Genomic DNA, 17,260 nt, shown 5'->3' with positions numbered 1-17,260 from the left:
TTGGTACTCCACAGTTTCATTCTCTTTTATACTCCTTTATTCTAGCTGGAGTTTAAACCCCCCCCCCTCCCATGCCTGTGCACGTGAGACACAAACGCAACTCGTTGACCAGGTAATGAGGGTAAAGAGTGACTTCCCAGACTGCAAGGTCATTGTTTTGGGAGACAATAACAAAGCTAACCTCAGCCGTGACCTTCGAAAATATAGACTCCAGGTTACAGACTTAAGGGGTTGTACAGGCTAGATGCAGGAAGATTGTTCCCGATGTTGGGGAAGTCCAGAACGAGGGGTCACAGTTTAAGGATAAAGGGGAAATCTTTTAGGACTGAGATGAGAAAAACATTTTTTACACCGAGAGTGGTGAATCTCTGGAATTCTCTGCCACAGAAGGTAGTTGAGGCCAGTTCATTGGCTATATTTAAGAGGGAGTTAGATGTGGCCCTTGTGGCTAAAGGGATCAGTGGGTATGGAGAGAAGGCAGGCACAGGATACTGAGTTGGATGATCAGCCATGATCATATTGAATGGCGGTGCAGGCTCAAAGGGCCGAATGACCTACTCCTGCACCTATTTTCTATGTTTCTATGTTTCTATGTTACCTGCCCCACCAGATGGGAGAGAACACTTGACCACTGTTACACGTCAATCAAGAGCGCATATCGTTCTGTTCCCCGAGCAGGTCTGGGTCTATCTGATCATTGTCTCGTTCACCTTATACCGACCTACAGGCAGAAACTAACATCTGCTAAGCCTGTGGTCAGAACAATGTAAAGGTGGACAAGCGAAGGCATTGAGAACCTACAATCCTGCTTTGACTGCACGGATTGGAACGTGTTCAGGGAAGCAACCACAAGCCTCGATGAGTGACACTGTATCATCATATGTCAGCTTTTGTGAGGACAGTTGCATTCTAACTAGGACCTGGACCTGGTTCAACAACAACTAGCCCTGGTTTACTGCAGAACTCAGACAGCTCCGACAGTCTAACGAGGAGGCCTACAGGAGCGGGGATGCAGGCAGGGGAGCAGGCAGGCCAAGTACAAGCTGAGAAGAGGAATCAGAGCTGCCAAGGAAAGGTACTCTGAGAAGTTGAGGAGCAAGTTCTCAGCTAGTGACTCTTCTTCAGTTTGGAAGGGCCTGCAGGAAATTACCAGCTGCAAGAGGAAAGCTTGGGCTGGGCCCTTCCAATCACCACTTTACAACCAATTACCCACACCCTCCTTGTTGAACAACATCACTTCATCAACAATAAAAATGGAGGAGGTGGAGAAGCTTTTCAGAAGACAGAAAAGACGGAAATCTCTAGGACCTGACAATGTTTCCCCCTATGCTCTGAAGCTCTGTGCCAAACAACTGGCACCGGTCTATACAGACCTTTTTAACCAGTCCCTGCAAACATGTATTGTCCCTGCCTGCTTCAAAGTCTCCACCATTGTCCCTGTACCCAAAAAGGCAAGGATTACTTGTCTTAACGACTACAGAATAGATAGATAGATATAATTTATTACCACACAACCAGGGTTGTCAGCAGCGATACAATAATAAAGAACACAACCACAATAAAAATGTAACACAAACATCCACCACAGCATTCATCACTGTGGTGGAAGGCACAAAATTTGGCCAGTCCTCCTCCATTTCCCCCCCGTGGACAGGACCAGAGTCCAGAGTCAGTCCAGGATCGGCTCTTCCTCACCTGTCGCACTGACCTCTGTAGTCATGAAGACACTTGAAAGGCTTGTGCTGGCCGAGCTGAAATATAACATGATCCCCCTGCTGGACCCTATGCAGTTTGCATTGGCCTGCCAATAGATCTGTGGATGATGCAGTCAACCTGACCTGCACTTTATCCTACATCACCTAGACTGAGGGGGGATCTTATAGAAACATATAAAATTATAAAAGGACTGGACAAGCTAGATGCAGAAAAATGTTCCCAATGCTGGGCGAGTCCAGAACCAGGAGCCACAGTCATAGAATAAAGAGGAGTTCATTTAAGACTGAGGTGAGAAAAAACGTTTTCACCCAGAGAGTTGTGAATTTATAGAATAGTAAGATTAAACGAGAACTTACCAGTTTGAAGTTTGATCTGTATTTTATGAGGAGTTACGATGAAGGATTCGTGAAGAACCCGTCCAGCACGCATGCGCGATATACTTCAAAGCTGCGGTGTGGATTCACAGGAAACACAATAATTGAAATAAACATAGTAAAGAAAAGGAGAACTAAGATACCAGTTGATCTCGATAATTGAGGGTGGGAGCGGAGGGCACTTAATCCCTCATCGTAACTCCTCATAAAATACAGATCAAACTTCAAACTGGTAAGTTCTCGTTTAATCTAACTATTCTACTTCGGAGTCACGTGAGTGATTTCAAACCGTGTAAGTTCATACTTCACTCGCTGCCGAAGTCATTCAAGGGAGGAAGTATGTTATCGTAATCAAGAATCTGTTTGTAAAAAATAATGGTATTTATTAAACAATAACAAAAAGAAAAAATGCTCCCCCGGGCTTAAATTATATATTTGCAGATTCTAAAACTCTTTCTGCAAATATTACAGGTTCTGCTAGCGGCTTATTGTAGAACGTTTTGAATGTTTTCTCCATGGACCACCCCGCTGTAGCCAGGATGTGGTCCATGGCACGTCCATCCTTTTAGCCGCCGATGTGGATGCTGCCCTGGTGGAGTGAGATGTATATACGTCAGTATAATAATAATGGATGGGATTTATATAGCGCCTTTCTAATACTCAAGGCGCTTTACATCGCATTATTCATTCACTCCTCAGTCACACTCGGTGGTGGTAAGCTACTTCTGTAGCCACAGCTGCCCTGGGGCAGACTGACGGAAGCGTGGCTGCTATTCTGCGCCTACGGCCCCTCCGACCACCACCAATCACTCACGCACATTCACACACATTCACACACAGGCAAAGGTGGGTGAAGTGTCTTGCCCAAGGACACAACGACAGTATGCACTCCATGCGGGATTCGAACCGGCTACCTTCCGGTCGCCAGCCGAACACTTAGCCCATTGTGCCATCTGTCCTCCCAAGTATCTACTCCAGCAGCTCCCAGTACCTGCTTGAGCCATCTTGAGATGGTTTGGCTCGACACCCGACCATGAGGTTTCTTGTGGCTGACCCATAAGGCTTTTTCTCTCCCTCGGGAATCTCTTGTTGTGTTGATGTAAGTGAGTAAATGGGTCATGACACATAACCGTGGGTCAGGTGGGTATGCCCGGAAATCCATAACTAGGCCTGAAGTTCCTGGCCTGCTCTGTTTTACCAGCTCCTGAATGGTGAATGTGACACGGTTTGGTGTTATAACCATGTTGTCCAATCGCAGTAAGTGGAGGGACTGGACTCTTTGTGCTGAGACTAGTGCCATCAGCATGGGTACACAAAAATGCTGGAGAAATTCAGCGGGTGCAGCAGCATCAATGGAGCGAAGGAAATAGGTAACGGTTCTGGCCGAAACCCTTCTTCAGACACATAGGGGGTGGCGGGGAGAAGGAAGAAAAAAGGAGGAGGAGGAGCCCGGGGGCTGGGGGATGGGAGGAGACAGCTCGAGGGCTAAGGAAGGGGAGGAGACACCAATGGCTAACAAAATTGGGAGAATTCAATGTTCATGCCCCCGGATGCAGGCTCCTTATGTGATTGGACACATTGCCCTTGGAGACAGCGACTGATTGGACGGGAGGAGACCTATTTGTTGATTGGACGGGAATTTTAAGGCAAGCTGGTTGGTGATTGGACGCAACCCCCTTAGAGACAGTCCCTTGTCAATTCTTCCCTTCCCTCCCGTACCGCCCCCTCCCCGGGCACTTTCCGTTGCAACCGCAAGAAATGTAACACCTGTCCCTTTACCTCCGCCCTCGACACCATTCAAGGACCCAAGCAGTCATTCCAGGTGCGACAGAAGTTCACCTGTATCTCTTCCAACCTCATCTACTGCATCCGCTGCTCTAGATATCAGCTGATCTACATCGGTGAGACTAAGCAGAGGTTGGGCGATCGTTTCGCCGAACGCCTCCGCTCAGGCCGCAATAACCAACCTGACCTCCAGGTGGCTCAGCACTTCAACTCCCCCTCCCATTCCCAATCCGACCTCTCTGTCCTGGATCTCCTCCATTGCCAGAGTGAGCAACACCGGAAATTGGAGGAACAGCACCTCATAATCCGCTTGGGGAGCCTGCATCCGGGGGCATGAACATTGAATTCTCCCAATTTTGTTAGCCATTGGTGTCTCCTCCCCTTCCTTAGCCCTCGAGCTGTCTCCTCCCATCCCATCAGCATGACCGTTTTCAGGGTTAGCTGTTCCAGGGTGAGAGACCTGGCTGGTGACAATCCCCTTAGGTATGTCAGGACCACACTGACATCCCAGATTTGGGTGTACCTAGGTCTAGGGGGGTTGGAGTTGAATATCCCTCTCATGAGTTTGATCACCAGCGGGTGAGATCCTATGGCCTGTTGTCCTGGTGCCTGTTTTAAGTAGGCTGACAGAGCACTTCTGGCAGTATTGATGGCGCTGTAGCTCAGTCCTTCATTATGGTGAAGGCCGGCCAGGAACTCCAGCACATTGTTTACGGTTGTAGATGTGTATGTTGTCCCAGTATTCGAGCAGTATCTTTCCCACTTCCTGATTCTCGATAGGTATTGTTTCCTGGTGGACATACGGTGGGACGCTGTCATCGTGTTGATGGTCCTTTCAGACAATCCCAGGCCCAGCAGTGGTCTTTTCATAATCTGCAACCTAGTAGGTTAATTTTGTCATGGCATGGATGACTTATGCCTGATACCGGGTGAGTCAATAGGTCTGGGCTACTGGGAAAGGTCATTGGAGTTTCGATGACCATGTCGAGGACCACTGGGAACCACAGCTGTGTAGGCCAGTCGGGTACTATCAAAATACCTGAAGCAGAGTCCATCTGTATTTTGCGTAGTACCCGACTGATGAGGCAGAAGGGGGGAAAGGCATAAAATAAATAGTTTCCCCAATCCAGCGCAAATGCATCTATCGCTGCTGCCTCAGGTTCTGGTTCCCAAGTGACATACATTGGTACCTGGTGATTTAGTCTGGATGCAAAGAGATCGATATCTGGTGTGCCATATTGCATTGTAATTTTAACAAATGTTTTAGGATTTAACATCCATTCGGTGTTATCATTGAATTTATGTGATCTGGTGTCTGCCACTGTATTTAGCTTACCAGGTAGGTAAGTTGCTGATAGCCAAATATGTCTATCGACACACCATTGCCAGATTATGTTGACCAAATTGTCACATGATATCGATTTTATTCCGCCCATATGGTTAATATAGGCCACCACCGTGGTATTATCAATCTGTAAACGAACATGCAAGTGGTGCATATTCGTAGAATATGCTTTTAAACCATAAAACGCACCCAACATTTCCAAATAATTGATGCCCAGTGTATGTAGTAAAGATGATTCTAGGTTAGTACATCTACCACCTGTGCTGGATATGATATTAGTTGCTCCCCAGCCTTGAGCACTGGCATCTGTTTGTATAGTTAACGTTGGGTTATTGATGATGATACGGCTGGAACTTTGCCAAATGTTCTCTATCCACCATTGTAACTCTGATATTGCTTCAATGGGTAATTTCATAGTTCGGTCAAAGTGACCTGCATGTCGTTTTAACGCCTGCACTTTTGCCCTTTGTAGGTTTTGACAGTGCAGAGGTCCAAATTGTGTAGCTGGAAATGCTGCTACTATTTTGCCAATTACTCTTGCCACTTGCCAGATGTTTGGTCGATCGCTGACCATTACATTGTTACACGTCTGTGCCAATTCTGCTGCTTTATCTTTTGGCAATGTTACAGACATGTGGACTGAGTTAATTGTGAATCCCAGATAGTCCATAGTTGTGGATGGCGTCAACTTAGATGTATCTGGATGTAAGACAAATCCCAGGTTTTCAAACTATTTTTTGGTAGCTAATACAGCTGATTTAGCCAATTCCATGGTTTTGCCTACTATTAGAATATCATCAAGATATGCCATGACAATATGTCTCTGTTTTCTTAATGTTGCCAAGGCTGGTTTTAATATCTTGGTAAATAGTCTTGAGGCTGATGTTATGCCATTAGGCAATGCTTTAAACTGCCATCGTTGCCCCATCCAGGTAAATTTCAGGTATCTGCGATGATCCTTTTGAATGGGTACTGAATAGTAGGCATCTTTTAAATCGATGCTTGCCATAAAGTATCCTTTGGAAATCAGTTGTTTGGCAGTTACAAATGTTTCCATTTTGAAATGTATATACTTAACAAAGGTATTTAGTGAGGTTAAGTCAATGATGATGTGACATCCACCATCTTTTTTGTTTTTGGTAAATATATTTGAGACAAATTCCAAAGGTTCATGTTTGGATTTTTCAATGATACCCTTTGTAAGTAACCTCACCAGTTCTGCTTGACCCTCTAGTTTTTCTTTGACTGAGAGGGTAAATACCCTTTGGGGTGCATGCTGAACTGGTGGCATATTTTCTTGAATTAATTCTATTTTGTATCCACGAATACTGTTAAGTATATAACTATCATTCGTGATAGACCTCCATGCTTCCATGAACAGGTGTAATCTCCCCCCTGTTAGTACAGTTCCCCCACTTTTTATATGCTGGCAGGAACCAGACCCATCTACCTCCATAGTTATGGGAGTGTTCCTTTCTTCAGTTTCTTCATCCGTCGTTGTGCTGCTGGATGTACTGCTGGTTGGGGGTGGCGCATTTTCCATGGGGTCCGCTCTGGGACCTGGCCTAAAAAAGGCTTTCGGGGATGGTATGTGGACCCCGAGCTTTCACCAGTCCCATGAGTTTGACGTCGACTGGTGGACGCGGTGGGGTACTGCCGTCTGGGTTGTGTGGGTCTGCTCGTTCCGGGGCCTGCCCTCGTGAGGCTGAATGCTTTGGACTCTTCCTCTAGGTCTTTTACTTGTTTTGACAAGTCCTTACCAAATAGCAGGATCTGTGGCTCTGGGGCTGGTGTTTTGCACAGTCCTGCAAATTTGGGGTTGAGGGCAGGTCTTATTATTTCCTTGCGGAGGTTGTTTATTCTGTATTGGGTGTTACACAGCAGAGCTAGAGTGTCTTGCTGGTTGGTGGTCATGTCCACCCCATCCACGGAACGAGCATAGGATGTTATGGCTGACGTCAGGAGCTTGAGGATACGCTGCAATTTTAGTTCCTGGTTTCGGATACTCTGCCCAACGTACCCCCAGATTTGGCTGTTGACGGCCGGTACGTTGAGCGAAATGCAGTTCTCCGGAGGTGAGTAGAGTTCTAGTGCCTCATTGACTACCTGTTCTTGTAGGGATTTGAAGGACAGGTAGTCAATGCTGGCCGCCAGTTTTGCCTGCAACGGTCGCCCTGCTCGTGGTGTAGCCACGTAGCGATTCACCACACCCAGCAGCTCTTCCTAGTCCTGTACCCCGTGCGTACTCCCGACATCTTCGGCCAGTGACCCCTGTTCCTGACCAGCCCAGACCTGGTCACCAACGCTGCCCTCGGCTGAGTGAGAAGCGATGGGCAGTGCATTGTAAGGCACTGGTGTGGGAGTGCCTGAACTCCCTTGGCGAGACTGCTCCAGCTCCCGAAGCAAGTCTCGCTGGAGCATTTGCTCCATGAGCCTTTCCAAACGGCTCAAGCGGCTTCCTCTGCCGCCCTCAGGCGGCGAGTCTTCCTCGTCGGAGTCGTCAGAGATTACCGGCCGGTTTGTTTTCCGTTTTGATTTGCCTCCAGTCCGCTGCTGTTGGTTAGGCTGCGCTAGCGGTACTGGGCTCGGCTCGGTATCAATGATTGTGGACAGCAGCGTGTGCGGTTCAGGTGCCGCCTCTCGCCCCCCCCCCCACTGATGGAACGCTCCTGTTCTGTTGGAGTCGAACGGGGGGCGGTCTTTTCTCCCTGTCTTGCTTTGCTCATTTTCCAGCTTTTCTCGATCTGGAGTGCACAAAGCAGAGCAAAGTTTTGTAATTACGACCTCAGAGTAAGTACTTACCTGACGGTCCGCATTTTTAAGCTTGTAGCGGGAGCGCCTGTATTCCTGTTCGTCGCTGTTGCACTGCATGAACGCTCATGTCACGCATTTGTGCTGGACGGGTTCTTCAAGTAGTCATTCATGTGACTCCGAAGTAAAATTCCCTGTCACAGAGGGCAGTGGAGACCAGGTCACTGGATGGATTGAAGAGAGAGTTAGATAGAGCTCTAGGGGCTAGTGGAGTCAAGGGATATGGGGAGAAGGCAGGCACGGGTTATTGATAGGGAACGATCAGCCATGATCGCCACAAATGGCGGTGCTGGCTCGAAGGGCCGAAAGTCCTCATCCTGCACCTATTTTCTATGTTTCTATCGGACCCATGTGAGGATCCTGTTTGTTCATTTTAGCTCTGCATTCAACACCATTGTGCCAGAGCTATTACACTCCAAACTTTCAGAGTTGACTGTGCCTAAACGCCTCTGTCGGTGGATCACCAGCTTCCTGGCAGACAGGAAGCAGCATGCGAGGCTGGGAAAGCACATGTAGGACCCGCGGACCCTCAGCATGGGAGCACCGCAAGACTGCATACTCTCTCCTCTTCTCTACTCTCTCTACACCAACGACTGCACCTCCACAGACACCTCTGTCAAGTTTCTCAAGTTTGCGGACAACACAACCCTGATTGGACATCCAGGGTGGGGAGGAATCTGCCTACAGACAGGAAGTGTCACAGCTGGCGTCCTGATGCTGTCACAATAACCTAGAGCTCAATGCTCTTAAGACAGTGGAATTGATTGTAGACTTTAGGAGAGCTCCCCTTCCCCTCACCCCACTCACCATCAACAACACCACAGTCACATCTGTGGAGTCTTTTAAGTTCCTGGGAACCATCATCTCCACAGTCAAAAAGGCACAACAGAGGATGTACTTCCTACGGCAGCTGAGGAAGCACAATCTGCCACAGGCAATGATGGTCCAATTCTACACGGCCATCATAGAGTATGTCCTCACCTTCTCCATCATGGTCTGGTTTGGCTCAGCCACTAAGCACGACACCTGGAGGCTGCAGCGAATCGTCCGATCAGCTGAGAAGGTTATTGGCAGCAACCTTCCCTCCATTGATGAACTGTACACTGCAAGGGCCAGGAAGCGAGCGGGTAAGATCATCTCTGACCCCTCTCACCCTGGCCACAAACTCTTTGAATCACTTCCCTCTGGAAGGCGACTCCGGACTGTCAAAGCTGCTACAGCCAGACATACAAACAGTTTTTATCCACGAGTAGTTGCTCTACTCAACAGCCAAAAATCTGTAGCCTCCCTTTGATCTGGTATTTTGTTGGTTCACATGCTTGATCAATGGTGTTTTATAATTCATATTTTATTATTATTATTATTAATGTTTAGTGTTTTCTGAGTCATTCGTAACTGTCACTGTATGTCATGTTACTTGTGTGCGGAGCACCAAGGCAAATTCCTTGTATGTGAATACTTGGCCAATAAACTTACTTACTTACTTACTTACTCCTAACCCCATCCTCCTGCCTTATCCCCATAACCTCTGACACCCGTACTAATCAAGAATCTATCTATCTCTGCCTTAAATATATCCACTGACTTGGCCTCCACCACCGTCTGTGGCAATTAATTCCACAGATTCACCACCCAATTCAAAGACTGATAGAAATATATAAAACTATGAGATGCATAGAGAAGGTAGACAGTCAGAACATTTTTCCCATGGTGCAAATATCTAGGATGAGAGGGGAGAGCTTTAAGGTGAGAGGGGAAAATTGTAAAGGAGATGTGCGGGGCAAGTTTCACAATACGATACGACACGATAGAACTTTATTTATCCCAGGAGGGAAATTGATTTGCCAACAGTCATAAAAACACAAAATACATGAAACACGAAATTAAAGTGACGAGTGGAGAGGCTTGGGGGATGTGCAAAGATTACGTGTGAGGGGGGTGGGGAGGGGGAGTGTCTCAGTCTAGCCCACGACAGAAGGGGGAGGAGTTGTACAGTTTGATAGCCAGAGGGAAGAAGGATATCCTGTGGCATTCTGTGCTGCATCTTGGTGGGACCAGTCTGTTGCTGAAGCTGCTCCTCAGGTTGATCAGTGTGTCACAGAGGGGGTGCAGTTTGAGGAGCATCCTCCCCTCCAAGACCAACTCCCGTGAATATAACACCGCCCCCAGGACGGAGCCAGCCTTCCTGATGAGCTTGTTGAACCCGTTGGCATCCCTGCTGCCCCAGCACACGGCAGTGAAGAAGATGGCACTGGCCAACATCGATTGGTAGAACATATGCAGCTTCTTGCTGAATGTTGAAGGAGCGGAGCCTTCTCAGAAAGTACAGCCGGCTCTGTCCCTTCTTGTACAGGGCCTCAGCGTTCTTGGACCAGTCCCGTTTACTGAAGATAGACACCAAATGCTGGAGTAACTCATCGGGACAGGCAGCATCTCTGGGGAGAAGGAATGGGTAACGTTTCAGGTCGAGACCCTTCTCCAGACTGATGGTATTTGTACAAGGTATTTGTACTCGCTGGTCAACTGTTTAACAGACCATGGAGAGCATCTGCAACACGCTGCCAAGGGAGGTGATGGAGCAGAGAGGACAGTTCCTTCTCTCCAGAGATGCTGCCTGTCCTGCTGAGTTTACTCCAGCATTTTGCATTTCATCTCCAAGAAACATAGAAAAATAGGTGCAGGAATTGGCCATTCGGCCCTTCAAGCCAGTACCGCCATTCTATATGATCATGGCAGATCTACTAATATCAGTACCCCCTTTCCTGCTTTCTCCCCATATCCCTTGAATCCTTTAAACCTAAGAGCTAAATCTAACTCTCTCTTGAAAACATCCAGTGAGTTGGACTCCACTGCCTTCTGTGGCCAAGAATTCCACAGATTCACTACTCTCTCATGTCTTGTTCCTCCCTCTCCAGATGCGCCGGAGGTTTCCTGGGATTCGGGATGCACTCGCACACCTGAGAGTGTCACCTGTGTGTGTGCGGCCAGGTACAACCCACCTAGAGGGCTCACCTGGCACCTCCCCATCGCCAACCTCAGCGGAAATCAAACCCGCACCTGGCACCTGGCAGGTGGCAGGCGGGCATCTGGTGAATGGTTCCCTCACCCTGAGACGGGGTGATGGAGGGGAGGACGTGACGGCCTTGTGCTCAGTCTGAAACCAAGTCTTGTTCATGATGTATCTGTCGATGGAAGGTGAGGACATCTCTGGGGGAGGGAAGTCATCGAGCCATAGTCATGGTCATAGTGTGTAGGAAAGAACTGTAGATGCCTCGGTTTAAATCGAAGGTAGACACAAACTGCTGGAGTCACTCAGTGGGACAGGCAGCATCTCTGGAGAGACGAAATGGGTGACGTTTCAGGTCAGGACCATTCTTCAGACTGATCAGTCTAAAGAAGGGTCTCATCCCAAACCTTCACCCATTCCTTCTCTCCGGAGATGTTGCATGTCCCACTGAGTTACTCCAGCATTTTGTGTCTGCCATAGTAATAGAGCCATAGAGTCATACAGCGTGGAAACAGGTCCTTCGGTCCAACTTGCCCACACCAGCCAACATGCCCCATCTACCCTAGTCCCACCTGCCTGTGCTTGGTCCATATCCCTCCAAACCCGGCCTATCCATGTGCCTGTCTAACTGTTTCGTAAATGTTGGAGTAGTCCCTGCCTCAACTACCTCATCGGGCAGCACGTTCCATACACCCACGTGAAAAAGTTACCCCTCAGATTCCTATTAAATCTTTTCCCCCTCACCTTAAATCTACATCCTCTGGTGTTCGATTCCCCTGCGCAGGGCAAGAGACTCTATGCATCTACCCGATCTAATCCTCTCATGATTTTATACACCACTATAAGACCACGTTACAGTTTAGTTTGTCATGTGTGCCGAGGTACAGTGAAAAGCTTGTGTTGCGTGCTAACCAGTCAGTGTAAAGACCATACATGATTACAATCAAGCTGTTTACGGTGTTTAGACACATGATAAGGGAATAATGTTTAGTGCAAGGTAAAGCCAGCAAAGTCCAGTCAAAGATGAGGTAGATAGTTCAGCACTGCTCTCTGGTTGAGGTAGGATGATTCAAGGTGTATCTGTGGTTAGTTTAGTTCAGTTTAGTTTATTGTCACGTGTACCGATGTACAGTAAAAAGCTTTTGTTGCATGCTAACCACAGAAAAATGCAGAAAGTTGTGGACGCAGCCCAGACCATCACACAAACCAACCTGCCCACCATCGACTCCATCTACACCTCACACTGCCTCGACAAGGCCAGCAGCATAAACAAGGACCAGTCTCACCCCGGCCACTCCCTCTTCGCTCCTCTCCCATCGGGCAAAAGGTATAGGTGTGAAAACGCACACCTTCAGATTCAAGGACAGTTTCTTCCCAGCTGTTATCAGGCAACTGAATCATCCTACCACAACTAGAGAGCAGTCATGAACTGCTATCTACCTCATTGGAGACCCTCGTGCTATCTTTGATTGTACTTTGCTGGCTTTACCTTGCACTAAATGTTATTCCTTTATCATGTATCTGTTAACTGTGGACGGCTCGATTGTAATCATGTATTACCTTTCTGCTGACTGGTTAGCACGCAACAAAAACTTTTCACTGTACCTCGGTACACGTGACAATAAATTAAACTGTAAAAACTGAAAACACACCTCTGGTTGTTCTTACAGGTAAGAGCTTCAGTATTTGGATCGCAGTTTTGCTTACAGCAGGGATAATACTGATCGCTGAGCTAGCTGGATTCTTCATATACAAGTATATACAGCGGTAAGTGTAAATACATTTTTATTTCCAAATCCATCCCTTTGTCATCTGCTTCTTATGACTGCTTCTGCCAGGCTATCTCCTGTTCATAGACACAACATGTACCTCATCAGGTCAGGCAGCATCTCTGGAGAACGTGGATAGGTAGAAAGTGCTGGAGTAACTCAGTGGGTCAGACAGCATCTCTGTAGAACATGGGTAGGTACAAAGTGCTGGAGTATCTCAGCGGGTCAGTCAGCATCTCTGGAGAATATGCATAGCTACAAATTGCTGGAATAACTCAGCAGGTCAGGCAGCATCTCTGGGGATTAATGCATAGGTGACATTTCGGGTCGGGATATTCTTCAGACTGAAAGGTTGAGAAAGCCAGAACGAAACAGAGCCGGCAACAAATGACCTGTGGAATATTGTGAACTGTTATGGGCCTCATATCTGATGAAGGATGTACTGGTTCTGGAGAGGGCCCAGAGGAGGTTGACGAGAATGATTGGGTTAACATATGATGACATATGACGGCACTGGGCCTGTACTCGCTGGAGTTTAGATGGATGAGGTGGAACCTAATTGAAATTTAAAGAATAGCGAATGGCCTGGATAGAGTGGATGTGGAGAGGATGTTTCCACTAGTGGGAATGTCTAGGACCAGAGGCCACAGCCTCTGAATTAAAGGACGTAGCTTTAGGAAGGAGGAGGAATTCCTTCAGTCAGAGGGTGGTGAATCTGTGGAATTATTTACCACAGATGGCTGTGGAGATCAAGTCAATTGACATGTTTAAGGCAGAGAGAGATAGGTTATTGATCAGTACGGGTATCAGCGTTATGAGGAGAAGGCAGGAGAATGGGGTTAGGAGGGAGAGATTGATCAGCCATGATTAAATGGCGGAGTAGACTTGATGGGTCGAATGACATAATTCTGTTCCTTGAACTTATGAAGGGTGGAGCCCACAATGGCCCATTGTTGGCTGGGGAAGGTGTGAAAGACAGGGATGCAAACAGTTGTTTGAGGAGGACGACCAGGATGGGGGAGGGGTGGGTGGAGAGAGGGGGGCAAGGAATGCTAGTGTTACATGAAAATTGAAAAATCAACAGCATGGCCCCTGTTTGTAGTTGAAGAGTCCTAGTCACACAGTGTGGAAACAGGCCCTTCAGTCCTACTTTCCCATATCGGCTAACATGCCCCATCCACACTAGTCCCACTTCCCTGCGTTTGGTCCATATCCCTCTAAACCTGTCCTATCCATGTACCTGTATAAATGTTTCTTAAACATTACGCCCATGCCTCAATTAACACTTACCTCATTCCACACACCCACCACCGTTAGTGTGAAAATGTTAACCCTCAGGTTCCTATTAAATCTCCCTCCCCCCCCTTAAATCCCTGTCGTCTGGTGCTTGATTCCCCTACTTTGGGCAAAAAGCTCTGTGCGTCTACCCGATCTATTCCTCTCATGATTTTAAACATCTCTATAGCATCACCCCTCATCCTCCTGCGCTCCAAGGAATAGTGACCCAGCCCACTCAATCTCTCCCTGTAGGTCAGGCCCTCGAGACCTGGCAACATTCACGTAAATCTTCTCTGCACCGTTATATGTTCAAGGCAGAGAGAGATAGGTTCTTGATTAGTATGGGCGTCAGTGGTAACGGGAAAAGGGCAGGAGAATGGGTTGAGGAGGGAGAGGCAGATCGGCCATGATTGAATGGCAGAGTATTCTTGATGGGCCGAATGGTTTAATTCTGCTCCCATCAGTAATGACCTCATGAGCTTATCACCAACGTCTAATACAACTGCAACTTTGTACTTGGACTTTGTTGATGTGCAGATGTGCTGTAAACTTGATGTGATCGTCTGTTACTCCAGGAGGGAAGATGTGACAATGGAGAAGGCTTCAGGAAACCAAGACACCAATGTGATCTACTGCCCCCACTCTGCCACCAATCAGGTAGTGGAACTCTGCATTTAATCTCAACCACAGATGATACAAAAGTGGGCACAAAATGCTGGAGTATCTCAGCGGGACAGGCAGCATCTCTGGAGAGAAGGAACAGGCGAGGTTTCGGGTCCAGACCGTTCCTCAGACTCAAAGTCACGGGAAAGGGAAAGGGAAAGAGAGCTTGAATGGGTTCATAAAAGATTTACAAGGATGTTGCCAGGACTCGAGGGGCCTGATCTACAGGGAGAGGGTGAGCAGGCTGAGTCTCTATTCCTTGGAACGCAGGGGGATGAGGGGTGATCTTATAGAGGTGTACAAAATCATGAGAGGAATAGATCGGGTAGATGCACACAGTCTCTTGCCCAGAGTAGGGGAATCGAGGACCAGAAGACATAGGTTCAAGGTGAAGTGAAAAAAATCCGAAGGGATAGTTTTTCACACAAAGATGATGGGTGTATGGAACGAGCTGCCGGAGGAGATAGTTGAGGCTGGGCTATCCCAGAGTTTAAGATACAGTTAGAAAGGTACATGGACATGACAGGTTTGGAGGGGTATGGACCAAGCGCAGGCAGGTGGGACTAGTGTAGAATGGTCATGTAGGCCGGTGTGGGCAAGTTGGGCCGAAGGGCCTGTTTCCAAACTGTATCACTCTATGACTCTATATAGATGATGATGTGAAGAGATAAAGACGATGAATGAAAGATATGCAAACAAAATAACGATGATAATGGAAACAGGGCATTGTTAGCGGTTTAGACAAAAGTGCTGGAGAAACTCAGCGGGTGCGGCAGCATCTATGGAGCGAAGGAAATAGGCAACGTTTTGGGCCGAAACCCGTCTTCAGGCTGATTGTTAGCGGTTTGTTGGGTGAAAACGAGAGGCTAGTGCGACGGGTGGGGGAGGGATAGAGAGAGAGGGAATACTGGGCTACCTCAAGTGAGAGAAGTCAATGTTCATACCCCTGGGATGTAAGCTGCCCAAGCGAAATATGAGATGCTGTTCCTCCAATTTGCGTTTATCCTCTCTGACAACGGAGGCGACCGAGGACAGAAATGTCTGTGGGAATGGGAAGGAGAATTAAAGTATTCAGCAACCGGGGAATGAATATTGATTTCTCTAACTACGTGTGAGCAAAGATCCTGATCTTTACGTGTGAGATTGGGAGAGTGGGAGAGAGAGAGAGAGAGAGAGAGAGAGAGAGATAGGAGGGAGAGAGAGAGACAGAGAGAGAGACAGAGAGAGAGACAGACATAGAGGGAGAGAGAGAGAGAGAGAGAGAGAGAGAGAGAGAGAGAGTGTGTGTGTGTGTGTGTGAGAGGAGAACATAATCAACATGGCTGAACCTGGGTCTATGTGAGTTCAGGAGTTGTGAACCTTGTCGCTGATGGTATTAAATGCCGGGCCACTCCGCGCACTGCTCTGTACTAAACCCACAACTGCTCGTCTGCTTCCCTTTCCTTCCAGAGCGCGGGGAGTGGAGAGGACGGGCCGGCCCCAGAGGAGCTGAAAGGAGGAGGGGAATCGGGAGAGGGGGAAGAGCAAGCGGCCGTGTACACCAGCCTGTGGGAGCTGCCGAGCAGCGCGGACACCGGGCACAGGGGCGAGGGGGTGGAATACGCTGAGCTCTGGTTCCAGTCCAAGCAGAGGAAGGGATAGGAGGGAGGAGAGAGGGAGGGGCGTGAGGAGGTAGCGCCGTGCTGTGGGAGGGGCAGTGAGGAGGGAGCGGCGATGGGGAGCTCTACACCAGCCTTAACTACCTTGGGATTCATAGATTAATTAATCCTCTGTAGATGAGATATTGGGATAACTAGTGTGTGAACGGATGATCAGTGCGGACTCGGTGGGCTAAAGGGCCTGTTTCCATACTGTATCTCTAAACTATACTTAGACCTCATTTAAGAGATTTAAGTGAGAGTTAGATAGAGCTCTAGGGGATAGTGGAATCAAGGGATATAGGGAGAAGGCAGGCATGATCACAATGAATGGCGGTGCTGGCTCGAAGGGCCGAATAGCCTCCTCCTGCACCTATTTTCTATGTTTCTATGTAACTAGTGTGTGAACGGATGATCGATGGTCGGTGCGGACTCGGTGGGCCGAAAGGCCTGTTTCCGTGCTGTATCTCTTTAAAAAAGCCTTCGTTTCATTAGAACACAGACTGTTCCGTGGGTATCTATTGACATTGACAATAATTGCTTCTATTGACACTGGACAAATGATAATCTGTTAAACATACAGTCTTTACCAGCAGTTACAATATAGACTCGTAGCTATTAAATGAAGACCATTAGTTTGTGAAAATCCTGTGGGGTTTTTGCTAATGCTATTCTGAAACTCTGAAACCCCCTCTTGCTCTTGTAGCGCCATGTTCTATAACAAGTTTCATAGCAAGCAGCTCTCTGTGTGGCATTGGTCAGTAATAATAATAATGAAAATCTGACAAAGGCTGCAGGTGGCGCAGAGGTAGAGTTGCTGCCTCACAGCGCCAGAGACCCGGGTTCGAACCTGACCACGGGTGCTGTTTGTACGG

The 17,260-nt window shown here is 47.9% G+C and overlaps 1 long non-coding RNA gene across 1 annotated transcript; it reads left to right on the top strand.

Annotated features, from left to right (window-relative positions):
* The first annotated feature begins 12,712 nt into the window (after positions 1 to 12,712).
* LOC116970376 lies at positions 12,713 to 16,320 on the top strand. Its single transcript, XR_004411124.1, has 3 exons — positions 12,713 to 12,805; positions 14,661 to 14,742; positions 16,198 to 16,320. It is a non-coding gene; the product is annotated as an uncharacterized LOC116970376 (long non-coding RNA).
* The last annotated feature ends 940 nt before the right edge of the window (positions 16,321 to 17,260 follow it).

The sequence above is a fragment of the Amblyraja radiata genome, unplaced genomic scaffold, assembly GCF_010909765.2.
Source record: "Amblyraja radiata isolate CabotCenter1 unplaced genomic scaffold, sAmbRad1.1.pri scaffold_805_ctg1, whole genome shotgun sequence".
NCBI lineage: Eukaryota > Metazoa > Chordata > Chondrichthyes > Rajiformes > Rajidae > Amblyraja > Amblyraja radiata.
The sequence above is the reverse complement of the archived record's forward strand: the minus strand, read 5'-3'. Positions and strand labels throughout refer to the sequence as shown.